We start from the raw sequence: 26136 nt of genomic DNA, 5'->3' as shown, positions 1-26136 counted from the left end.
AGGGTACTGGCCAATTCTGGATTGCTTGTAGTTTCTCAGGATCCATCTCTAGTCCGGAACCGGACACAATGTACCCTAGAAACGGAATGGACTTGACTTCAAAGACGCATTTCTCTAATTTGCAGTAGAGATGATTGACACGGAGACGGGACAGAACCTCCTTTACCCAGAAACGATGTTCCTCTAAATTGTTGGCAAAAATGAGGATATCATCTAGATAGACCACGACATGACGGTATAGAATGTCTCTGAAGATCTCATTGACGAAATGCTGGAAGACAGCTGGAGCATTGCTCAATCCGAAGGGCATGACGAGGTACTCATAATGTCCGTCACGGGTGTTAAATGCGGTCTTCCACTCGTCACCCTCACGGATCCGGATGAGATTGTATGCACCTCTCAGGTCCAGCTTTGTAAAGATGGTAGCTCCGCTAACTCTGTCAAAGAGCTCAGTAATCAGGGGTAAAGGATAGCGGTTCTTGATGGTAATGTCGTTCAAACCTCTGTAATCGATGCACGGCCGCAGACCACCATCTTTCTTCTTTACAAAAAAGAAGCCTGCGCCGGCTGGAGAAGAAGAAGGTCGAATGAACCCCTTTGCTAGGTTCTCTTTTATGTATTCCTCCATAGAATGCGTCTCGGGGAGAGACAACGGATAAGTTCGGCCTCGAGGTGGAACCTTCCCTGGAACGAGATCAATCGGGCAGTCCCATTCTCTATGAGGGGGAAGGATATCAGCAGAAGCTTTACTGAACACATCCGTGAAATCTTGATATGGAGGAGGTGGAACATCAGACGACCTGGGGGAGGAGGAACAGACAGGCAACACTTTAAACAAACATGTCTTAGTACAGGAGGAACCCCATGCCAGGATTTGCGTAGTCGTCCAATCAATTGTAGGATTGTGAAGACGGAGCCATGGAAGGCCCAGGACCACAGGATGTGTGGCTCTTGGAATCACTAAAAGTGAAATAAGTTCGGAATGAAGAACTCCCACTCTCAGACGAACTGGTAGAGTCCTTAGAGAAATAACTGTATCAAAAATTTTACTGCCATCCACAGCAGTTAAGGAAAAGGACGAAGGAAGTCTCTCGGTGGGTAGGGACCACCGTTTAACATAGGCTTCGGTAATAAAGTTCCCAGCTGCTCCGGAATCCAGGAGGGCAATGACGTTCTGATAACGTTGAGCAACTTGAAGCGAGACTGGGAGGTTACAATCTTGAGGAGATGGAGAGGAGATCATTACTCCTAGCCGGCCCTCTCCTTGGCGAGCTAGGATTTGGAGTTTCCCGGACGTTTGGGACAGGCATTAATGGTGTGAGACGGAGCTGCACAGTACAAACAGAGAAACTCGGAGAGACGTCTTCGGCGCTCAGCAGGAGTTAAACGGGAACGGCCAATTTGCATGGGTTCATCTTTAGTTGGTGACAGTTGGCGAGGAGGAGGAGCAGAAGATTTTGGAGCAGATGATCTTCCACGCTCAGTTGCTCTCTCTCTGAAACGTAAGTCAACTTTCGTACAAAGTGAGATTAACTCATCTAACTTGGAGGGTAAGTCTCTGGTAGCTAACTCATCTTTAATACGCTCGGATAAACCATGCCAGAATGCAGCATACAGGGCCTCGTCGTTCCATGCCAGTTCGGATGCCAGGATCTGGAACTGTATAAGATATTGTCCTACAGTACGTGATCCCTGGCGTAAACGGAGAATCTCAGACGAAGCTGAAGTTACCCGGCCTGGCTCGTCGAAGATGCGCCTGAATGTTGACACGAATGCAGTGTAAGAAGATAGCAGGGTGTCGGACCTCTCCCATAACGGTGATGCCCAATCGAGGGCTGAGCCACTGAGAAGAGAAATAATGTAGGCAATTTTTGTACGGTCACTGGGGAAATTGCCAGGTTGTAGCTCAAACTGAATCTCACACTGGTTGAGAAATCCCCTGCAGAATCTTGGAGATCCGTCAAATTTTGCTGGCGTTGGAAGATGAAGACGTGGAGCAGGAATGGGTAAGGTGGGTGGGGTTATAGCTGGAGTCACTGTGGTTGACGCACCAGACGCGCCTGATCCACGGAGAGTGGTCTGAATCCCATCCAGCCGAGTAGAGAGATCCTGGAGACAGCGGATGATGTGGCCCTGTGCAGCCTCCTGATGTTCTAGTCGGGCTGCCAGTTCTTGCATCGGCCTGGCCGCTTGATCCTGGTCTCCGGCTGGATTCATTAGGTCAGTGCTTACTGTCACAACTGAGGGCCTGAGCTGACGGGAGGCAGCCTCAGTTGTAGGGGCTGAGATGTACCGGAACCTGGGAGGTTGTATCAGACCCCTGGACATGTAAGTAACATGAATAATAACTGCCCGAAGGCGTGACCACGACAACTTAGATAAAAGTCAATGATGTTTATTATGACAACTCCGCATCACAGCAGAAATAAAGGAAAACGTAAAAGTCAGCAAAGAATAAATACAGTTCCTGAGTACTACAGCATGGCAGGAGCCACAGGGCACTGGTAGTGTGAGATAGTTCTTATGATCTTCTAGATGGAAAGTCCTTACCAGGCCCGGCTGTAGCAATGGAGATAACCCAGGATTGTACCAGCTGGTGTTCCAGGAAGAGCTGGGTTGCTGAAGGTAAAACAGCTGCTGTGGATACTGGCTGGAACCAGACTGTTGTTAGCACGGAGTGGATACTGGCTGGAACCAGTTAAATAATAAATGAACTTTGGGAGCGATGAAATGTGAACTGAAATGTAGAACTTGAGAGCGGAGAAATAATAATTCCGGTGGAGAGTGGTAAAGTGTAGAAAGGACACCGGCCCTTTAAGGGAAGCTGTATTCTGCTGGAAGCTGAGGCTGGAAGCAGGTAGTGTTGTAGCTGGAAACAGATGAATCCACAATGGATTGGAGAGTCAGGCTACACCGCAGGTGGAATGCTGGTGCGGGTCTCTATGGTGGAAGTCTTGAGACAGGAGCTGGAACCTGGAAGACAATCATAGAAGAGAGACAAACAGGAACTAGGTTTGACAACCAAAGCACTGACGTCTTCCTTGCTCAGGCACAGCTTACTTATACCTGCAGCAAGGAAGGGGTTGGCTAGGCAATTATGCAAATCAACAATACAAACAGCAGATTGGTGGAAATGATCAGATGACAGAATCCAAGATGGCTGCGCCCATGCAGACACTTGGAGGGAAGTTTGGTTTGTAATCCATGTGGTCTGGGAAACAGTAATGGCGGCGCCGGCCACCGGAGACAGGAGACGCCAGGCTGATAGATGCACATTTAACCACGCGGGCACAGCGGAGGCCGCGGCTGATGAAAACACCACTCTGACACTCTGCATGTGGAAACTCAGGAACAGCGGAATCTGGTCCTGGAACGCTGAGCCCGCCTTAGGAGGCATCTGAAGGGTAAGTAATGGCGTCCAGATACCCGGATCGTGACATAGTGCTGGTACTTCTGCTCCTCCGGAGTCAATGGATGCGATGCGAGCCTTGAAAATTTATGTCGAAAGGACGGCTCGGATCAGAAAGATGGATTCATTGTTTGTGCTCTATGATGCACAGAAAAAAGGTTGTCCTGCTTCTAAGCAGTCCATTGCTCGTTGGATTAGGCTGACTATCCAACAGGCCTATGTGTCGGCGGCCTTACCTGTTCCACAGTCTCTGAAGGCCCACTCTACAAGATCAGCCCATGGAGTCTCGGCCTTACAATTATGCAGAGCGGCTACCTGGTCAGGGAAGAACACCTTTGTGAAGTTCTACAAGTTTGATACCCTGGCCAAAGAGGATGCCCAGTATGGGCAGGCGGTGCTGCAGTTGTCTCCACACATTCCCGCCCATTCTGGATGCTTTGGGATGTCCCCATCGTACTAAGTTCACCCCAGTATCCCTTCTGGATGCCAGAGAAAACTGGATTTTAATACCTACCCGTAAATCCCTTTCTCGTAGTCCATAAGGGATACTGGGCGCCCGCCTCAGTGCATTGACTTGTCTGCAGGTTTTTTGTTTTACATAAGTTACCTGTTCAGCTGTTGCTGTTTGTTCCAGCCGTTTGCTGGTTGTTTTATGTTATGGTGTGCTGGTGTGTGAATCTCACCACCATTGTTGTTCTGTTCTTTCTCTCAAGTATGTCCTTTCTTCTTCAGGCACTATTTTGCTTAAGTGCCTGTGGAAGTGGGCATAGAGGGGAGGAGCTAGCACACCCAGTGGAAGAAATTTAAAGTGCACCAACTCCTTTGGATCCCTTGTATACCCATTGTACTAAGTTCACCCAAGTATCCCTTATGGACTATGAGAATGGGATTTACCGGTAGGTATTAAAATCCAGTTTACATTAAGCTGTACTGATCCTAAAAAGGTCAAAAGCAAATATAAACCAGTGGCGGAACTGTGGGAGGCAGTGGAGTTGGCTGCTGCTGGGCTACTGACCTCGAGGGGGCACATTTCCTCCAATGTCTCCCGCTGCCTGATGATCGCTCGCTGTTACTTTTTTTTAAATCATTCTTTCAGACGGAGGACCGGTGTCAGTGACACAGAAGCTGTCTCCTTATATATACAGAGAGCTGGCACTGGCTGCAGCTAGTGGGAGCTCCAGAGCGCAGCTCCTCCCGGGCCCTTCCAGTGGAGCTGGCCAAGTGAAACTCACTGTTCCTCCGTCGGGCTAATGATAGCCACAGGTAGGCACTGGGAGAACTTGCCTGAAGCTGCACTGTGTGTGGGGTGGTGGTGATGGTGGGTCTTTAATAATAATGTTGGCACAACTGTGTTTTGTGTTTTTAAGTGAGGTGTGTGTGTGTGTGTGTGTGTGTGTGTGTGTGTGTGTGTGTATGTGTGTCTCTGTGAATTTTTAAGGAGAGTTGTGTGTGTGTGTACGTGTGTGTGTCTGAGGCCTATGTGTGTGTAAGTGAGAGGCATGTGTGTAAGTGAAAGGCATGTGTGTGCAAAAGTGAGGCATGTGTGTAAGTGATAGGTATGTGTGTGTGTGAGAGGCATGTGTGTGTATAAAAGTGAGAGACGTGTGTGTGTGAGAGGCATGTGTGTATGTGTGTGAGAGGCGTGTGTGTATGTGTGTGTGTGTGTGTGTGTGTGTAAGAGAGGCATGTGTTTGTGTGTGTGTGTGTGTGTGTGTGTGTGTGTGTAAAAGTGAGAGGCGTGTGTGTGAGGCATGTATGTGGGTGTGTGAGTGAGAGGTATGTGTGTGTGTGTGTGTGTGTGTGTGTGTGTGTGTGTGTGTAAAAGTAAGAGGCATGTGTGTGTAAAAGTGAGAGGTGTGTGTGTGTGTGTGTGTGTGTGTGTGTGTGTGTGTGTGTGTGTGTGTGTGTGTGTGTGTGTGTGAGGCATGTGTGTGTACGTGTGTGTTTAAGTGGAAGAAGCGTTTGTGTGTTTAAGTGAAAGAGGTGTGTGTGTTTAAGTGAAGGAGACATTTATGTGTAAGTGAAAGAGGTGTGTGTGTGTTTAAGTGAAGGAGACATTTGTGTGTAAGTGAAAGAGGTGTGAGTGTTTAAGTGAAGGAGACATTTATGTGTAAGTGAAAGAGGTGTGTGTGTGTTTAAGTGAAGGAGACATTTGTGTGTAAGTGAAAGAGGTGTGAGTGTTTAAGTGAAGGAGACATTTATGTGTAAGTGAAAGAGGTGTGTGTGTGTTTAAGTGAAGGAGACATTTGTGTGTAAGTGAAAGAGGTGTGAGTGTTTAAGTGAAGGAGACATTGGTGTGTTTAAGTGAAGGAGGCGTTTGTGTGTTTTTTATATATATTGGCACACCGCTGCGCCACAGCATCTCCATCGAGACCCTCTAGCGTGTGAGGGAGCACTGTAGGTGTACTATAAAGGTATGCTGCTGTCTGTTTTATTGTGATGACTGACTTGGAGTGCGTCCACTTTGCTTGTGTATCTATATTACTATTGGGAAAGGCACCTGAGCATGCTCCTACTGTTCACCCTGAGTGCCGGATAGCTACATATGGTGTGTGTGTGTGTGTGTGTGTGTGTGTGTGTGTGTGTGTGTGTGTGTGTGTGTGTGTGTGTGTGTGTGTGTGTGTGTGTGTGTGTGTGTGTATATATAGGGGGTGGGGGGGCAACAACATTTATTATGCCTTCGGGCGACTGGGGTGAACTTACGCCACTGATACAAGCACAATAGTTTGTTAGTGTATAGCAGGTTTGGCCAAAGCGTCAACAGTGATCGACCAGCCGACTGCCAACACTTGACTGGTAGAACGCAGAAACATCAAGCATCACTCATTTGTAAAGGTTATACAATAAGCTGAGTATACATCTACATAGCTCTTCCTTACAGTAAATAGGTTTTGTTAAAAGGAGGGTAGATGATTTGGAATGGATTAGTGACAAATTACAGTAATGATAAATGATGTGTTTTCTCTGTTCTATATTGTCTTAATGGTCCAAAAAACACTACAGCTATGCTCCCTATATCATGGGCCTGATTTAGAGGTGGATGCAGAAGCGGGCAGCTGTGTCTATTGGCGGGCGCCCTGTCTGCGACTTTATGAAAATGACGCTACAAACCATTCCACTTTCAGTGTCCATATACTGTACACAGTAATACCAATTGTTGGGTCTTTAGTCTCCATCATCGCTCACACCAGAAAACTTACACCAGTCACATGTCAGGTGCACCTCCCTGTCACCACCCAGGAACGCCCAATAGAATTTCAATACACTTCTTCCTGTGTGCGTCTGAAATTACAACTGCAACTCTGCGTGGACACAGTTGGGATGCATGTGCGGTTCCTCTTACAAGTACCGTAGCAAATAATCCATCCACTACGTCCAACATCGGCAGCGAGTACACCTCTGAATCAGGCCCCACATATGAATAGTAGTGGTATGAGAACATAAAGTGGCCTGTTATTAAGTGGATTCTCTCAAAGAAATTACATCAGAGGATATTTATCCCTTCAGCGTTCCGTGGTGTGATGCCACGCGGGCAGAATCCCTGGCACATTCATGGTAACAAAGGACCCTATTGGAAGGAATTGCTCAGCTGCAAGGAAGCAGATGTGCAATTCCTGTCATTGAAATGCAAATGCAGCAAGAAGTGTCTATAGGTGATAGACGCCGTCTGTTTGTATTAGAGAGAATCTGAGGACGCAGCCTCGGATCGCCACTGCAACCACCGGTCGCATTTCTCATTGGTTTTATGCACCGGATGAACCTAACACAGACTGTCGAATCAGGGTACTCGAGTCCAGGAAGATTGCATCGGACTACACAGACCCTGGACCCGTCAAGCATTCAAAATGGGGGTGACACGCCCCTGTTTTGAAGAACGGTGCAGGTTGCCACCCCAGCTCCGCCCTCCAAATGTGCAGCATAAAATGGATGTTGTGGCTGACAGGGGACTGGGAGAGAAAACACAAGAGATGTTATGCACATGCACAGAACCCCAAACATTGTATTTGTATGCAAACCATCAGGTGATTGATATCAATTCCTCCAGAAAAGGATGCAGTGTACAGTAGGACTGCACCAGCAGCTGGAAGCTCCATCCAAAAGGGCAAAAAGGTTACCTATAATGGCTTACTAACACATGCTAATCATCTAAGAACCCATTGCCCTGACAGGAATGGACACTGAAAAAGTCGATTAGTAAGTAACATTGTATTCTACAAAAAATACCAACAACAAAAACAATAATTCTACTAAACCAAGTTCTTTCTTTTCTACTAAGTGACCAAGGGCAAGCAACTGGGCAAAAACATGTGCACTGAAGGTGGGGCAGATATAACATGTGCAGAGAGAGTTAGATTTGGGTGGGTTATATTATTTCTGTGCAGGGTAAATACTGTCTGCTTAATCTTTACACTGCAATTTAGATTTCAGTTTGCACACAACAGATTTCAGTTTGCAGACAAATTTAACTCTCTCGGCACATGTTATATCTGCCCCACCTGCAGTGCACATGGTTTTGCTCAGTTGCTTACTTTTTTGGTTTGCTAACAAACCTGAATAAACCCCCATATTTGATGTTTACACTTTCCTGTGCATGGACTTTTATATGGGGACTTTGGTAAAGGAACTTTGTAGTTTTTTTAAGCCTATAGTTCATAAGGGTGTAGTATGGTATGCCGGCGGCCGGGCTCCCGGCGACCAGCATACCGCGCGCCGGGAGTCCGACCGCCGGCATACCAACAGCGTGGCGAGCACAAATGTGCCCCTTGCGGGCACGGTGGCGCGCGTGGTCGTGGACCCCCACGAGGGAGAAAAAGTATCGGTATGCCGGCTGTCGGGATTCCGGCACCGGTATACTGTGCGCCGGGATCCCGACAGTCAGCATACTGAAGACCACCCATTCATAAGGGTGTGTGTTGGGATGCCGGCATTCGGGATCTCTGGCGGTCAGCATCAGAATGCTTTGCGGGCTCAGTGGCGCCCTGCGGACGCCACGGGTTCTACTCCCACTCTATGGGTGTCGTGGACACCCACGAGTGGGAATAGTCCCTGCTGGTCGACCATCGGGATTCTCAGCGGGCGGGATGTAGGGGGAGGTAATGTTGCCTGTCACATAACTACATCCCAAATAGTTCATAACGTACAGCATTTTATTGTGATAATGTGTTGTTATACCGGCCGGTGTTTTTACATTGTGTAAGTATTATTAAAGATTTCATAACTAAGGCTTCTCTTTTTTTTTTTTGGTTTCGTATTAGAAGTACTGTCCTTTACATTATTTTATATACAATATGCAGAGCACGATACATCCACCCTAAGTGGACATTTAAGTCTCAGCTGGTGGCAGGAGTGTTAAATATTGAAAATTAATGTCATGTTATAAAACTTCTGGGGAGGCCCCAAACCCCCGTCCGTTTATTTCTACTTCTCCACCTTGAACACCTTTATCTCACGTTACATTCATGTACAATGTGTAACTGTAGAAAGGTCAGGTGATGCTGTGCTGGAGGAAATGGCAATAGCACCAGATTAGGGTTTGTTTTGGAGGGAGAGGTTGCATGAAGTGAGTAATTTCAAGTCTGTAGCATTCACCGCTGTTGCGCTTTTTTACCTTGCCCTTGTATTTCACTACTTTGTGTTTCCAGTGTATGTTTGAGTACAAATAATAATACAGCCCGAATTTAAAAAAAAAAACATTTTCAAGGGGTGACAATTTTTTTTTTTTTTGCCCTGGGCACCATCAGCCCTTTTCACGCCTCTGCACATATAAAATGCAGATACTCTTACCTCCCGACATTGTTCTGGTGCAAATAAATGGGTGTTGTGCCCACATAACCTGTTGCTGTGCTACATTCACAGGGGTGTGCCTCACGCTTCTCTCCCTCATCTTTCTAAAAATAACCTAAAGCAGGGGTTCCCAACGTTTAACCCTTTCACACATATGGCTTTAACCTGCCTTGGACCCGAGACAGAGTTTAAGCCGAGGTTTCAGAACTTACCCAATTTCACACATAGAAGACGGACCTGGATTATTCCCGGGATGTCACCGTTCACACTGGACCTGGTTCTTCCAGTGATAATGTCATTTCCAAGCTCTGCTGTGTCCGCCTATTAGACCCTTTAGGCATGACCTAGCTTATTGTGACCCGAGTAATGCCATTCACACTACAGGCAACCCGGATCAGTCCTGGGAATAACGATGGTACCAAGCAGGGTCGCGAACAGGTCTGGTTTTATGCGTACCCTGGGTACACAGCTGAATAGAGCTCAGCATAAAGTATGCCCGGGCTCAGCTGTGTTAGTGACATGCGTAAAACCGTCTCTACCTGATATACGCCTCTGGGAGACTCGCAGAGCAGGCAGTGGTGTTGGCGCAGCCGCACCGTGTCTGTCAGCGCTCCCCACTACAGAGCTGTGAAGTAATGCAAAATAAACTACCACTCCTAGAAGCCCTTGCTGCTGGACAGCAAGGGCTGCTGGGAGTGGTAATTTATTTTGAGATTCTTTACAGTACTGTAGTGGCGGGCAACACCACTGTCTGCTCTGCAAGTCTCTGGGCAGGTGCTGCACAGGGGGCATATTAGGTAATAATTGACCATAAATAAATGTGTAAGTGGCACTACTGCTTTGGGCATAATGTGTATAGGGCACTATTACTGTGGGCATAATATGTATGGGACACCACTGCAGTGGGTATAATGTGTATGGTGAACTACAACTGTGGGCATAATGATTATGGGGCACTAGAACTGTGGGCATTATGTGTATGGGGCACTACTACGTGATCATAGTGTGTAAGGGGTACTACTATGGGGTGTGGGCATAATGTGTAAGCGGCACTTCTATGGTGGGCATGTGTAAGGAGCGCTACTACGGTGGGCATTATGTGTAAAGGTACTACAACTGAGCTTTTCCCGTGAGACCATGCCCCCTTAATTTTTTCAGGCGCGTGCCTAAGTACATAGGGGGTCGCCAAAGTATTTATTCACTTACCAAAAAGTTTGGCCTCGGGTCGGCCCTGGTAGCGGACCCGAGACACTCGATCCGGGTCAGGTCTGTTCACACTGAGCCGAAACCGGAGTCAAACTGCAAAACCCGGCAAAAACCCGGGTCATAAGGCTATGCGTGAAAGGAGTATCACAGTCCAGATTTAAAGGATAGCCAAACACAGATGACTTAAATAGTATTTCAGTTATTTTGATTAAATTATCTGTGCTGTCACTAAAACCTGGACTGCTAGTGTGTCTTGAGGACTGAGGCTAGGAAACCCTGCTCTACAGAGTGGAAAATACTGCTAATATTCCCGGCTATAAAGTTGCTTCTAATTAGGGATAGCCTGCCTACATTTGGAAAGGTAACAGGTATATACACTATGGGGTAAATTTACTAAGCTCCCGATTTTGACCGAGATGCCGTTTTTTCATCAAAGTGTCATCTCGGTAATTTACTAAGCACTAATCACGGCAGTGATGAGGGCATTCGTAATTTTTTGCAAGTTCAGGTAAAAAATTACGAATGAATACACCATCGGTCAAAACGCGGCTGTTTAAGTATGAATCTCGGTCATTTACTAAGAAGTGCAAAGCAAAAAAACACAAAACACTGGCGTGAAAAATTACAACTCGTAAAAAAGTGCTAAAAAAAAAAACAGACCTGCTTTTTTTTTCCGTGATTTGATAGGCATGCAGGGATCCATGAGATCCGTGCATGTATATCAGTTGGAAGGGGTGGGAAAGTGCTTATTTTTACAAAAAAAATTGCGCGGGGTCCCCCCTCCTAAGCATAACCAGCCTCGGGCTCTTTGAGCCGATCCTGGTTGCAGAAATATGGGGAAAAAAATGACAGGGGTTCCCCCATATTTAAGCAACCAGCATCGGGCTCTGCGCCTGGTCCTGGTCCCAAAAATACGGGGGACAAAAAGAGTAGGGGTCCCCCGTATTTTTAAAACCAGCACCGGGCTCCACTAGCTGGACAGATAATGCCACAGCCGGGGGTCACTTTTATATAGTGCCCTGCGGCCGTGGCATCAAAAATCCAACTAGTCACCCCTGGCCGGGGTACCCTGGGGGAGTGGGGACCACTTCAATCAAGGGGTCCCCCCCCCCCAGCCACCCAAGGGCCAGGGGTGAAGCCCGAGGCTGTCCCCCCCCATCCAATGGGCTGCGGATGGGGAGGCTGATAGCCTTTGTTGTAAAAGAAAAGATATTGTTTTTAGTAGCAGTACTACAAGGCCCAGCAAGCCTCCCCCGCATGCTGGTACTTGGAGAACCACAAGTACCAGCATGCGACGGAAAAACGGGCCCGCTGGTACCTGTAGTACTACTACTAAAAAAATACCCAAAAAAAGACAAGACACACACACACCGTGAAAGTATAATTTTATTACATACATACACACATACATACATACTTACCTTAAGTTCCCACGCAGGTCGGTCCTCTTCTCCAGTAGAATCCAAGGGGTACCTGTTGAAGAAATTATACTCACGAGATCCAGGGGTCCAGGCTCCTCGGCAAATCCAGGGTTAATCCACGTACTTGAAAAAAAAAAAAAACCGGTGTCCCGACCACGAACTGAAAGGGGACCCATGTTTGCACATGGGTCACCTTTCCACGAATGCCAGAAACCCACTTTGACTTCTGTCTAAGTGGGTTTCTGCAGCCAATCAGGGAGCGCCACGTTGTAGCACTCTCCTGATCAGCTGTGTGCTCTTGTCCTCACTGACAGGCAGCACACGGCAGTGTTACAATGTAGCGCCTATGCGCTACATTGTAACCAATGATGGGAACTTTCAGCTCAGCGGTGACGTCACTTTAGGTCAACCGCAGGGCAGAAAGTTCCCATCATTGGTTACAATGTAGCGCATAGGCGCTACATTGTAACACTGCCGTGTGCTGCCTGTCAGTGAGGACAAGAGCACACAGCCGATCAGGAGAGTGCTACAACGTGGCACTCCCTGATTGGCTGAAGAAACCCACTTAGACATCAGTCAGAGTGGGTTTCTGGCATTCGTGGAAAGGAGTCCCATGTGAAAACATGGGGCCCCTTTCAGTTCGTGGCTCGGCTTTCCGTTTTCTTATTTTATGCAAGTACGTGGATTACCCCTGGATTTCCCGAGGAGCCTGGACCCCTGGATCTCGTGAGTATAATTTCTTCAACAGGTACCCCTTGGATTCTACTGGAGAAGAGGACCGACCTGCGTGTGAACATAAGGTAAGTATGTATGTATGTTTGTGTGGATGTATGTAATAAATCTTTACTTTCACGGTGTGTGTGTCTTGTCTTTTTTTGGGTATTTTTTTAGTAGTAGTACTACAGGTACCAGCGGGCCCGTTTTTCCGTCGCATGCTGGTACTTGTGGTTCTCCAAGTACCAGCATGCGGGGGAGGCTTGCTGGGCCTTGTAGTACTGCTACTAAAAACAATATCTTTTCTTTTACAACAAAGGCTATCAGCCTCCCCATCCGCAGCCCATTGGATGGGGGGGGACAGCCTCGTGCTTCACCCCTGGCCCTTGGGTGGCTGGGGGGGGGGGACCCCTTGATTGAAGGGGTCCCCACTCCCCCAGGGTACCCCGGCCAGGGGTGACTAGTTGGATTTTTGATGCCACGGCCGCAGGGCACTATATAAAAGTGACCCCCGGCTGTGGCATTATCTGTCCAGCTAGTGGAGCCCGATGCTGGTTTTAAAAATACGGGGGACCCCTACTCTTTTTGTCCCCCGTATTTTTGGGACCAGGACCAGGCGCAGAGCCCGATGCTGGTTGCTTAAATATGGGGGAACCCCTGTCATTTTTTTCACCATATTTTTGCAACCAGGATCGGCTCAAAGAGCCCGAGGCTGGTTATGCTTAGGAGGGGGGACCCCACGCATTTTTTTTTATTATTTTACAGTGTTTAATTAAAAAAAAAAATAAACCCCAGCACGGATCACACAGATCCGGCCGAGATTGATTGTAAAAAAAGTCGGCAGTGTTTTGCTAATCACTGCCGTAAAAATAGGTAAAAAACCACGAATGACATCGACATCGGAAGAAAAGAAAAACCCGAATACGACAGCTTAGTAAATCCATCGTAATCAATTCAAAAAGTTGCAGTTTTACACTGTCGATGTCATTCGTGATTGAACTTTGACCTTTTTTTGGAAATTACGAATCTTAGTAAATTTACCCCTATGTTTCATGATGCACAGTAATTTCAATCTACAAACATACAAGCATCATGTGTAAATGCAAACAAGCCTATATTTATGTGACAGAGACCGAGTCCATCGGCTAAATGTAATAGCCTCCGAGTTCCGGGGGTGCAGGAATTCTGTGCGAGTATGCCCAGTTTTTTAAAGAAGCAATCATTTACAAGACAAAATTAACCTGGTTTTGCCTTGTAAATGATTGCTGCTTTAAAAAAATGGGCAGGCTCGCACAAATTCCCACACCTCTGGAACTCGGAGGCTATTATATTTAGCCAGGTTAGCTCTCAATTGGAGTTACATCTGAGGCAGCTGGCGATTTATATTGATACATATAGAACCTGTACATATATAGAATATATGACAAATAAAGAACACTTATTCTTGAAAACAAAATCTAATATGTCACAAAAATCCTTACCTTGCAGATTATTTATTGCAGGAGAACGGTAACTGGCTATATACTGAATCCATGCATTGAAATAAAATGTACTGTGCCTGAGAAGGAAGCAGAGTAGTAGGTATACACACACCATGACAATGAAGGAAGTGCTCTGGAAATGGGCAGGTCTGACTGGTTTCATTTTACACTGAGTTTCTCTAGAGACACGTCAGGTGAGAGGTCACACGTCTAAGATTTATATATTAATAATGTGACTGGGGCAATCAGGGAACGTAGATACCTGAACATTTCTGATATTTCTGATATATCAAAGCTGCAGCAGCCATCCAAAAAACTCTGTTAACAATATAATGACCAGAATTTACTTTCACACTTGATTCTTGTTCTCACCTTGGAAGAAGTTTTTATAGCTGCAACAAGGGGTAATTAGCTCCCTGAGACTTAGGTGTAAAGGACATGGCACCCAATGGCCTAACTTCCGCAGGCAGCGGGCACCCACTATTTGTAGTCTAGACAACGTGCTGTGATATAGCCACGCACGGCTGTTTAACTTTATACCCCTTTCATGTCGCAAAAAAAACCCGGTATCGACCCGGAATATTGAGCTCATCTCCCAGCGCCACCGCTGCCCACGTATTGCCGGGTTGGGAAGCCAGCGCAGAGGCTCCAATGTCGGATCCCACCTGGGAAGGACCCGTTTTCAATTCCAGGGTGAGATCCGGCATTACGATGTGGAAGGGATATTACACTGTAGATCGGGCATCCCTGTACCCTGATGCACTTCCCTTCTGGGACATAAACTTGACTCCAGGCATCAGCTGTAAAGTTCCACCACAGGTGGGACCCCTGGCATTCTACCACGTAGAATAATAAAAATATACCCATGATAATGAGCAGTTCTTTTATGCGGTATCAATCACCACTGTCCCCATATATTTAACAAGGATCACTCTGGTATAATTAATACAATCTTCTTTTTGCTACAAAATGGCATATAAATGCTGTTTCAGTAATACCCAATTACCCTCTCAATTATACCCCTTTCAGACATGCTCCAAATGCCCGGGATTTTGCACTTGAACGCGCATCATCCCGGGAATTTGGCATGTGTGAAAGGTCCCAACCCGGGAACGGGTGGTCTTCAGTATGCCAACTGACGGGATCCCGGCGCACAGTATACCGGCGCCGGAATCCCGACAGCCGGCATACGGACACTTATTCTCCCTCGTGGGGGTCCACGACCCCCCTGAAGGGAGAATAAAGTAGCGTGCCACCGTGCCCGTAGCGTGGCGAGCGCAGCGAGCCCGCAAGGGGCTCATTTGCGCTCGCCACACTGTCGGTAAGCCAGCAGTCGGGCTCCCGGCGCCGGTATGCTGGTCGCCGGGAGCCCGACCTCCGGCATACCATACTGAACCCCCGGGAACACATTCCCGGGTTGCCGACCCTGCAATTGACCAGGGTTTTTCCCGGGACTTAAGACATCCCGGCTTAGGTCTGAAAGGTGAGACCCGGGAATTTGCTCCCGGCTCACACCTACATACCTCTGAATGGTGCTGGACTGGAAGGGGCAGGACTGTCTGGAGGGGGTGCAGCTCACAGAGAGGCGGCCTGTTGTGGTGAGTGTGTCAATGAGTGTGTGTACGAATTTGGCATGTGTGTGTATATGGGTGTGGTTCGTTTTATCGACAGTATCTAGGTCGACAATGTTTAGGTCGACCACTATAGGTCGACAGTCACTAGGTCGACATGGATGGAAGGTCGACAGGGTTTCTAGGTCGACATGTGCTAGGTCGACAGGTCTAAAGGTCGACATGAGGTTTTTTGTTTTTTTTGGTGTCGTTTTCTTCGTAAAGTGACCGGGATCCCAAATTAGTGCACCGCGTCCCCTCGCATGGCTCGCTTCGCTCGCCATGCTTCGGGCATGGTGCCTTCGCTCCGCTACCGCTTCGCTCGGCACACTTTACCGTTCCAATCGTAGTCCACGTGGATCGTTAAGTATGAAAAAATAAAAAAATAAAAAAATGTGAAAAACTCATGTCGACTTTAAGACCTGTCGACCTAGCACATGTCGACCTAGAACCCCTGTCGACCTTCCATCCATGTCGACCTAGTGACTGTCGACCTATAGTTGTCGACCTAAACATTGTCGACCTAGACACTGTCGATCTTCAGACCGGATCCCGTGTATATTACATGTATGTATGTGTGTGTTTGAGTGTAACGTATGTGTAAGACGTGTGTGTGTAAGACATGTACGAGTATGACGTGTGTGTGTGTGTGACGTGTGTGTGTGTGTGTGTGTGTGTGTGTGTGTGTGTGTGTGTGTGTGTGTGTGTGTGTGTGTGTGTGTGTGTGTGACATTAGAATAGCCTGGCCTGCCCTGGCTGTCAGGGCAGACCAGGCTTATGTCTGAAAGGGGTCAACCCGGGAATTTCCAAGGTCTCAGGTTAAGTGTGATAGGGGTCTCCAGTAAAAACCCGGGATTTTTCAAAGATGAAAAACCCAGAACTGGGCAGGAGAATTCCCGGGTCGTATGTCTGAAAGGGGTATTAGCGGCCTATTTATTAACATTATTTTTACTCAAATAATGTGAAAAAGGGTGTTTTCACACCCTTTTCACATTATTTTAGTATCACTCCAATGTATTAAAGGGCATTTGGAGCAGTTTTCATGAAAAACCGCTCTAAACCCTCTAATTGTAATTTTTTAGTAAGCCACATCGCATTTCCGATACTTATAATGGGAAATGCGATATGGCCGAATTTACTAAAAAACAAATGTAAAAATAGGATTTTGGTTACCTACCGGTAAATCCTTTTCTCGTAGTCCGTAGAGGATGCTGGGATCCATATTAGTACTATGGGGTATAGACGGGTACACCAAGAGCCATTGGCACTTTAAGAGTTTAATAGTGTGGGCTGGCTCCTCCCTCTATGCCCCTCCTACCAGACTCAGTCTAGAAACTGTGCCCGAGGAGACGACATACTTCGAGAGAAAGAATTACACAGACAGTGGCGAGATTCATACCAGCTCACACAAGTCAAACCCGACTAACATGCCGGAACAACTCAGCAACCGCTGAAACAGTAAATAACGCAGAACTTACCTAGGAACCAGGCAGTACTGAACTATAAAACCAATGCAGGAAAACGCAGCGCTGGGCGGGCGCCCAGCATCCTCTACGGACTACGAGAAAAGGATTTACCGGTAGGTAACCAAAATCCTATTTTCTCTTACATCCTAGAGGATGCTGGGGTCCATATTAATACCATGGGGATGTACCAAAGCTCCCAGTATGGGAGGGAGAGCGCGGAGGCTCCTGCAACACTGCTTGACCAAACTTGAGGTCATCAGAGGCCAAAGTGTCGAACTTGTAAAACTTGGCAAACGTGTTCGACCCAGACCAAGTAGCTGCTCGGCAGAGTTGTACAGCCGAGACCCCCCGGGCAGGCGCCCAGGAAGAGCCCACTTTACGAGTAGATACTGCCATGGTAGCGGCTTGTGAACTCAAGAGTCTAATATATTTCATCGCTTCTAGCATGTATGCAGCAGCGTCTTTGATATTCCCTAACTTAAGGAGTATCTCATCTTTATCAATCGTGTCAATTTCTGATGACACGCTTTCTGACCATTTTTCAATAGCGCGACTCCCCCACGCGCAAGCAATAGTGGGCCTGAGCAGTGTAACATTGGCAACATAAATGGATTTCAATGTAGTTTCCATCTTTCGGTCTGCCGGCTCTTTTAGTGAAGCCGTGCCAAGTGCAGGGAGAATTACCTTATTTTTTCAACCTGGACAGTGCACTGTCTAACACAGGGGGTGACTCCCATTTTTTCCTGTCCTCCACCAGGAAAGGATAAGCTATCTGAATTCTCTTGGGAATACGAAATTTCTTTTCGGGATTCACCCACATACCTTCAAAGAGAGTATTAAGCTTGTGGGAAGGAGGGAAGGTGACCCTGGATTTCTTTTCTTTATAGAAATAAGCCTTCTCCTGAGGTACAGGAGTGGCTTCCATGACTTCCAGCACTTCCCATATAGCTACAATCATATATTGTATATTTTTTGCCAATTTATGATCTATTTCTCTGGAGTCACTATCGTCGACACAAGAATCAGAGTCCGTGTCGGTATCAGTATTCACAATATTCGCAAATGGTCTCTTATGTGACCCAGAGGGGTCGCCTGCGGATGGAAGAACAAAGCCCTGAAAAATCACATCTTCCACAGATTTTCTCCAGCACTCAGCATGAGATTCAGATTTATCTAATCTCCTATTCATATGATGCATACTACATACCTCCCAACTGTCCCGATTTTCGCGGGACAGTCCCGTTTTTTTCTTCCGCGGTGGGGGGGGGGACAGTTGGGAGGCTCTGTGTCTCGCTGCCCTGCTTAGCAGAGCAGCGGTGAATAGACGCTGTGCGCATGCGCACAGCGTCTATTCACTTGAGTCAAAGGGAGAGGGGGCATGCCAGCGGCTCACACAGAGCTGGGCATGCCCCCTCAGTGACGAAAACGGGGCGTGGCTCGCAGTCGTGCGTCCTCCCACGAAACCACGCCCCCTTTTCTTAGGCCATGCCCCTTTTCGGGAGCGCGCACGGCGAAGCCGCGCGTGTGTCCCTCTTTAGAAAACCAAGAAGTTGGGAGGTATGATACTATCACGTATTTCTTTCACCCATGCAGGCTCTTGGTGTGCCGGCAGCGTCACCACATTACACTTCTGTGTCCCTAAAATGGTTTCCTCCGGGGAGGAACTCCCTGCCTCTGACATGTCTTACACACGTGTACAACACACACACAGACACACTGGGACTTATAGGGGACAGACCCACAGTAAAATCTGTCAGAGGGACAAAGTTTAGGAGCAGCCAATTCACAACCCCAGCACCAGTATCTAATGCCTGTGAACACAGAATGCCCACTGACATGCAGCGCTTTTTACACATTAAAACCCACTTGTAAAGCACCAAATTCGCTTGTGCCCCCCCGTTTTGCACCCTGATACTTTGAGTCAGAAGTGAAGGAGGACCAGCGATGTCTCGGCAGCCTGAGGAGAGAGAAAATGGCGCTGAGCAGTGTGCTGGCTGCCTGAGGAAGAAGCTCCGCCCCTGCAATGGCGCGTTTTTACCTCAGAGACTTTGTGTAATATTTATACTGGCGGGGGTAGGGCTGTGCCTGGGCATCTTAAGCCCCCTTTTTGCCAGTTTATGGAGGTGTTTTTGCTGCCCAGGACGCCCCCCCCCCTGCACCCTGCAGTGCCTGTGTGTGTGGGCAGCAATGGCGCACTGCGCTCCCGCCAGCCGCGCTGTACCTCAGCCGTCACTTTACTTGATAGAATATCTTTCTTCTTCTACTAACCTGTCTTCTGACTTCTGGCTCTGTGAGGGGGGTGACGGCGTGCTGTGGGAGTGAGCATCTAGGCACGGCTAGCGTTCAGTACCCTTCAGGAGCTAATGGTGCCCTGTCAGCCAGAAGCAGAGCCATGAAACTCTTCAGGAAGTTGGTTCCTACTTCTGTCCCCTCAGTCCCACGAAGCAGGGAGTCTGTTGCCAGCAGTTCTCCCTGAAAATAAAAAACCTAACATAAGTCTTTTCAGAGAAGCTCAGTAGAGCTCCCCCTGGGCACATTTCTAAAACTGAGGTCTGGAGGAGGGGCATAGAGGGAGGAGCCAGTTCACACCCATTGAAAAGTCTTCCTGCGGAACCATCTATACCCCATGGTCATGAAGTGGACCCCAGCATCCTCTAGGACGTATGAGAAAAAATAAGAATTTACTTACCGATAATTCTATTTCTCGTAGTCCGTAGTGGATGCTGGGGACTCCGTCAGGACCATGGGGATTAGCGGCTCCGCAGGAGACAGGGCACAAAAGTAAAAGCTTTAGGATCAGGTGGTGTGCACTGGCTCCTCCCCCTATGACCCTCCTCCAAGCCTCAGTTAGGATACTGTGCCCGGACGAGCGTACACAATAAGGAAGGATTTTGAATCCCGGGTAAGACTCATACCAGCCACACCAATCACACCGTATAACCTGTGATCTGAACCCAGTTAACAGCATGATAACAGCGGAGCCTCTGAAAAGATGGCTCACAACAATACTAACCCGATTTTTGTAACAATAACTATGTACAAGTATTGCAGACAATCCGCACTTGGGATGGGCGCCCAGCATCCACTACGGACTACGAGAAATAGAATTATCGGTAAGTAAATTCTTATTTTCTCTGACGTCCTAGTGGACGCTGGGGACTCCGTCAGGACCATGGGGATTATACCAAAGCTCCCAAACGGGCGGGAGAGTGCGGATGACTCTGCAGCACCGAGTGAGAGAACTCCAGGTCCTCCTCAGCCAGGGTGTGCCCCTGACCAAGTAGCAGCTCGGCAAAGTTGTAAAGCCGAGACCCCTCGGGCAGCCGCCCAAGATGAGCCCACCTTCCTTGTGGAATGGGCATTTACATATTTTGGCTGTGGCAGGCCTGCCACAGAATGTGCAAGCTGAATTGTACTACACATCCAACTAGCAATCGTCTGCTTAGAAGCAAGAGCACCCAGTTTGTTGGGTGCATACAGGATAACAGCAAGTCAGTTTTCCTGACTCCAGCCGTCCTGGAAACCTATATTTTCAGGGCCCTGACAACATCTAGCAACTTGGAGTCCTCCAAGTCCCTAGTAGCCGCAGGTACCACAATAAGCTGGTTCAGGTGAAACGCTGACACCACCTTATGGAGAAACTGGGGACGAGTCCGCAGCTCTGCCCTGTCCGAATGGACAATCAGATATGGGCTTTTGTGAGACAAAGCCGCCAATTCTGACACTCGCCTGGCCGAGGCCAGGGCCAACATCATGGTCACTTTCCATGTGAAATATTTCAAATCCACAGATTTGAGCGGTTTAAACCAATGTGATTTGAGGAATCCCAGAACTACTTTGAGATCCCACAGTGCCACTGGAGGCACAAAAGGGGGTTGTATATGCAGTACTCCCTTGACAAACTTCTGGACTTCAGGAACTGAAGCCAATTCTTTCTGGAAGAAAATCGACAGGGCCGAAATTTGAACCTTAATGGACCCCAATTTGAGGCCCATAGACACTCCTGTTTGCAGGAAATGCAGGAATCGACCGAGTTGAAATTTCTTCGTGGGGCCTTCCTGGCCTCACACCACGCAACATATTTTTTGCCACATGTGGTGATAATGTTGTGCGGTCACCTCCTTCCTGGCTTTGACTAGGGTAGGAATGACCTCTTCCGGAATGCCTTTTTCCCTTAGGATCCGGCGTTCAACCGCCATGCCGTCAAACGCAGCCGCGGTAAGTCTTGGAACAGACATGGTACTTGCTGAAGCAAGTCCCTTCTTAGCGGCAGAGGCCATGAGTCCTCTGTGAGCATCTCTTGAAGTTCCGGGTACCAAGTCCTTCTTGGCCAATCCGGAGCCACGAGTATAGTTCTTACTCCTCTACGTCTTATAATTCTCAGTACCTTAGGTATGAGAAGCAGAGGAGGGAACACATACACCGACTGGTACACCCACGGTGTTACCAGAACGTCCACAGCTATTGCCTGAGGGTCTCTTGACCTGGCGCAATACCTGTCCAGTTTTTTGTTCAGGCGGGACGCCATCATGTCCACCTTTGGTCTTTCCCAATGGTTCACAATCATGTGGAAGACTTCCCGATGAAGTCCCCACTCTCCCGGGTGGAGGTCGTGCTGAGGAAGTCTGCTTCCCAGTTGTCCACTCCCGGAATGAACACTGCTGACAGTGCTAACACATGATTTTCCGCCCAGCGAAGAATCCTTGCAGTTTCTGCCATTGCACTCCTGCTTCTTGTGCCACCCAGTCTGTTTACGTGGGCGACTGCCGTGATGTTGTCCCACTGGATCAATACCGGCTGACCTTGAAGCAGAGGTCTTGCTAAGCTTAGAGCATTGTAAATTGCTCTTAGCTCCAGTATATTTATGTGGAGAGAAGTCTCCAGACTTGATCACACTCCCTGGAAATTTTTTCCTTGTGTGACTGCTCCCCAGCCGTTCAGGCTGGCATCCGTGGTCACCAGGACCCAGTCCTGAATGCCGAATCTGTGGCCCTTTAGTAGATGAGCACTCTGCAGCCACCACAGAAGAGACACCCTTGTCCTTGGAGACAGGGTTATCCGCTGATGCATCTGAAGATGCGATCCGGACCATTTTTCCAGCAGATCCCACTGAAAAGTTCTTGCGTGAAATCTGCCGAATGGAATCGCTTCGTAAGAAGCCACCATTTTTCCCAGGACCCTTGTGCAATGATGCACTGACACTTTTCCTGGTTTTAGGAGGTTCCTGACTAGCTCGGATAACTCCCTGGCTTTCTCCTCCGGGAGAAACACCTTTTTCTGGACTGTGTCCAGAATCATCCCAAGGAACAGCAGACGTGTCGTCGGAGACAGCTGCGATTTTGGAATATTTAGAATCCACCCGTGCTGTCGTAGAACTACTTGAGATAGTGCTACTCCGACCTCCAACTGTTCTCTGGACCTTGCCCTTATCAGGAGATCGTCCAAGTAAGGGATAATTAAGACGCCTTTTCTTTGAAGAAGAATCATCATTTCGGCCATCACCTTGGTAAAGACCCGGGGTGCCGTGGACAATCCAAACGGCAGCGTCTGAAACTGATAGTGACAGTTTTGTACCACGAACCTGAGGTACCCTTGGTGAGAAGGGCAAATTGGGACATGGAGGTCCTGGTTCGCTATCTGAGTGACTCCATCTTGATTTGAACCTTTGTATGTAAGTGTTCAAATATTTCAGATTTAGAATAGGTCTCACCGAGCCGTCTGGCTTCAGTACCACAATATAGTGTGGAATAATACCCCTTTCCTTGTTGTAGGAGGGGTACTTTGATTATCACCTGCTGGGAATACAGCTTGTGAATTGTTTCCAATACTGCCTCCCTGTCGGAGGGAGACGTTGGTAAAGCAGACTTCAGGAACCTGCGAGGGGGAGACGTCTCGAACTTCCAATCTGTACCCCTGGGATACTACTTGTAGGATCCAGGGGTCCACTTGCGAGTGAGCCCACTGCGTGCTGAAACTCTTGAGACGACCCCCCACCGCAGCTGAGTCCGCTTGTACGGCCCCAGCGTCATGCTGAGGACTTGGCAAAAGCGGTGGAGGGCTTCTGTTCCTGGGAATGCGCTGCCTGCTGCAGTCTTCTTCCCTTTCCTCTATCCCTGGGCAGATATGACTGGCCTTTTGCCTGCTTGCCCTTATGGGGACGAAAGGACTGAGGCTGAAAAGACGGTGTCTTTTTCTGCTGAGATGTGACTTGGGGTAAAAAAGGTGGATTTTCCAGCTGTTGCCGTGGCCACCAGGTCCGATGGACCGACCCCAAATAACTCCTCCCCTTTATACGGCAATACTTCCATGTGCCGTTTGGAATCTGCATCACCTGACCACTGTCGTGTCCATAAACATCTTCTGGCAGATATGGACATCGCACTTACTCTTGATGCCAGAGTGCAAATATCCCTCTGTGCATCTCGCATATATAGAAATGCATCCTTTAAATGCTCTATAGTCAATAAAATACTGTCCCTGTCAAGGGTATCAATATTTTCAGTCAGGGAATCCGACCAAGCCACCCCAGCACTGCACATCCAGGCTGAGGCGATCGCTGGTCGCAGTATAACACCAGTATGTGTGTATATACTTTTTAGGATATTTTCCAGCCTCCTATCAGCTGGCTCCTTGAGGGCGGCCGTATCTGGAGACGGTAACGCCACTTGTTTTGATAAGCGTGTGAGCGCCTTATCCACCCTAAGGGGTGTTTCCCAACGCGCCCTAACTTCTGGCGGGAAAGGGTATAACGGCAATAATTTTCTATCGGGGAAAACCCACGCATCATCACACACTTCATTTAATTTATCTGATTCAGGAAAAACTACAGGTAGTTTTTTCACACCCCACATAATACCCTCTTTTGTGGTACTTGTAGTATCAGAAATATGTAACACCTCCTTCATTGCCCTTAACATGTAACGTGTGGCCCAAATGGAAAATACGTTTGTTTCTTCACCGTCGACACTGGAGTCAGTGTCCGTGTCTGTGTCTGTGTCGACCGACTGAGGTAAATGGGCGTTTTAAAGCCCCTGACGGTGTTTGAGACGCCTGGACAGGTACTAATTGGTTTGCCGGCCGTCTCATGTCGTCAACCGACCTTGCAGCGTGTTGACATTATCACGTAATTCCCTAAATAAGCCATCCATTCCGGTGTCGACTCCCTAGAGAGTGACATCACCATTACAGGCAATTGCTCCGCCTCCTCACCAACATCGTCCTCATACATGTCGACACACACGTACCGACACACAGCACACACACAGGGAATGCTCTGATAGAGGACAGGACCCCACTAGCCCTTTGGGGAGACAGAGGGAGAGTTTGCCAGCACACACCAAAACGCTATAATTATACAGGGACAACCTTTATATAAGTGTTTTTCCCTTATAGCATCTTAATATATATAATTATATCGCCAAATAAGTGCCCCCCCTCTCTGTTTTAACCCTGTTTCTGTAGTGCAGTGCAGGGGAGAGCCTGGCAGCCTTCCCACCAGCATTTCTGTGAGGGAAAATGGCGCTGTGTGCTGAGGAGAATAGGCTCCGCCCCCTTTTCGGCGGGCTTCTTCTCCCGTTTTTCTGAGACCTGGCAGGGGTTAAATACATCCATATAGCCCCAGGGGCTATATGTGATGTATCTTTTAGCCAGTATAGGTATTTCATTGCTGCCCAGGGCGCCCCCCCCAGCGCCCTGCACCCTCAGTGACCGCTGGTGTGAAGTGTGCTGACAACAATGGCGCACAGCTGCAGTGCTGTGCGCTACCTCATGAAGACTGAAAAGTCTTCTGCCGCCGGTTTCTGGACCTCTTCACTCTTCGGCATCTGCAAGGGGGTCGGCGGCGCGGCTCTGGGACCGGACTCCATGGCTGGGCCTGTGTTCGATCCCTCTGGAGCTAATGGTGTCCAGTAGCCTAAGAAGCCAATCCATCCTGCACGCAGGTGAGTTCACTTCTTCTCCCCTAAGTCCCTCGTAGCAGTGAGCCTGTTGCCAGCAGGACTCACTGAAAATAAAAAAACCTAACAAAACTTTTACTCTAAGCAGCTCTTTAGGAGCCTTCTCGGCCGGGCACAAAAATCTAACTGAGGCTTGGAGGAGGGTCATAGGGGGAGGAGCCAGTGCACACCACCTGATCCTAAAGCTTTTACTTTTGTGCCCTGTCTCCTGCGGAGCCGCTAATCCCCATGGTCCTGACGGAGTCCCCAGCATCCACTTAGGACGTCAGAGAAAAAAGATTGTAATTTAAAACCATTGTGATTAGCAGATTTTAGTGCTCATTCCATTTGGTCTCCCTTAATTTGCTTTCTATAAAGCGTCTTCACTAAGATTCGATCATGTGGAGTTGGATGTATATAGGGGGTAATTCCAAGTTGATCGCAGCAGGATTTTTTATAGCAATTGGGCAAAACCATGTGCACTGCATGGGAGGCAGATATAACATGTGTAGAGAGAGTTAGATTTGGGTGGGTTATTTTATTTCTGTGCAGGGTAAATACTGGCTGCTTTATTTTCACACTGCAAATTAGATTGCCGATTGAACACACCCCACCAAAATCTCTCTCTGCACAAGTTATATCTGCCTCCCCTGCAGTGCACATGGTTTTGCCCAATTGCTATCAAAAATCCTGCTGCGATCAACTTGGAATTACCCCCATAATGCGAAAGATGCATTACAGATGTCGGGCCTTCCTCACCTGGCCATCGCAAATCCAGTGTCAACATTCTTCTGCCAATGTTAACATTATGTCAGTCAACTTTTGACTTGACGCCCCTCCCCTCCATGTCGACACCTTGAATGTCGACAATAAATCTATTTACCAAACCCAGGTGTGACAGTTACAGACAAGAACAGTGTTACCATGGGATAACACTATGGACACCGCACACTGTATGACTGTATTGTGTTGCGGGAATCCCCAGCAGCGGGAGACGCCCACGCTCACAGGGCAGACTGCGTCTCTGTCTGTCATCATTACTGGCAGCGAATGTGTGTTACCAGATTACAAGCAGCAGCAGCAGCGACCAGCCCCGCCGACTACGCCCCCT

General features: G+C 48.1%; 1 protein-coding gene across 2 annotated transcripts in view; it reads right to left on the bottom strand.

The window, feature by feature from the left end:
- Positions 1-14095, bottom strand: part of XKR9 (XK related 9) — a 58803-nt gene extending 44708 nt beyond the window's left edge. For both annotated transcript variants that reach the window (XM_063923898.1, XM_063923899.1), the window contains exon 1: positions 14016-14095. The gene's annotated coding sequence lies outside the window, so the exon portion shown is untranslated. The remainder of the gene's footprint in view (positions 1-14015) is intronic.
- Between the last annotated feature and the right edge of the window lie 12041 nt (positions 14096-26136).

The sequence above is a fragment of the Pseudophryne corroboree genome, chromosome 5 (assembly GCF_028390025.1).
Source record: "Pseudophryne corroboree isolate aPseCor3 chromosome 5, aPseCor3.hap2, whole genome shotgun sequence".
NCBI lineage: Eukaryota > Metazoa > Chordata > Amphibia > Anura > Myobatrachidae > Pseudophryne > Pseudophryne corroboree.
This window is presented reverse-complemented; position numbering and strand designations above follow the sequence as displayed.